Source organism: Lupinus angustifolius, unplaced genomic scaffold (genome assembly GCF_001865875.1).
Source record: "Lupinus angustifolius cultivar Tanjil unplaced genomic scaffold, LupAngTanjil_v1.0 Scaffold_509, whole genome shotgun sequence".
NCBI lineage: Eukaryota > Viridiplantae > Streptophyta > Magnoliopsida > Fabales > Fabaceae > Lupinus > Lupinus angustifolius.
The window spans coordinates 118,751-119,711 of record NW_017727872.1 but is presented as its reverse complement, the minus strand read 5'-3'; the positions used below and the strand labels follow the sequence as shown (position 1 = coordinate 119,711).

The following is a 961-nucleotide window of genomic DNA, read 5'->3' as shown; positions in this document are numbered from 1 at the left end:
TAGTGTAAAAAATTTATACCAACGATACATAGATTCTAATCTCAATTTTAAAATTGCACTAACATAGAGAGAGAGGCATTTATCATGCCATTTTTGTTAACATCCATGTATGTTATTAATTTATTTTTTCTATTTAAGTAAAATAATGATTATTTAAATTGACTACAAGACTATATATATATCTATATATAGTCACAATTGATATTGTTGACTTTCTTTCTCTCTCCCATTTCTAATATTTTACATTAAGCTAATATAATATATATTATATTTATATACCCATTAATTCTAACCTTTTAATTATTGAGTTATTTAGGCAATATTGAATTTAATATGTATTAGTGATTATTTATTATCCGAATTTTATTTGACTAAAGTCTTTGCTCTTTTTCCATGTATTTCAGCCAGTGTTTCAATCGATGTTTGCAAAATATGTTTGCCAATGAACAAGATTTTGTAGAGTTGATTTCGAAATCTAAAGTGAAGCGATTATTGTTTGGATGTTTTACTATAAAATCTAATTTTACAGAAAAATGTAATCTCAAAGTTTCAAAGAAACAAACAAACATCTTACTTCCAGCAAACCCGATTTTAGCGAGCTACAAACCTAAACCTATAAAATTGTCAAACTTGTTGTCTCAAAAACCAAACTTTGTGTAGATCTTCAAAAGTAATTCTAGAAGTTCGAAGCATGATACCAAATACACACTACTCATAACGATGAATATATGGATTGTTTTGCTTTGCACCTCATCACTAGACAAAATGCTTTGAGTAGATTCATTGATTATGAGAACCTTTGAATAAGACAATTTTTAGAAATAATATTTTTATGTTTAAATTAAAAATGAAACATATTGTTAGAAAAATATTTATTGGAGGAGCTATAATTTCTAATTTCCAACAAAAATACTTTAACAAAATAAGGAGAGAACCAACTACTATTTTTTGAGACATGATT

General features: G+C 25.7%; 1 protein-coding gene across 1 annotated transcript in view; it reads left to right on the top strand.

The window, feature by feature from the left end:
* The window catches only part of LOC109341579 (ethylene-responsive transcription factor ERF118-like), a 3,204-nt gene that overhangs the window by 1,149 nt on the left and 1,094 nt on the right, over nucleotides 1-961 (top strand). The gene's annotated exons all lie outside the window — the stretch shown is intronic.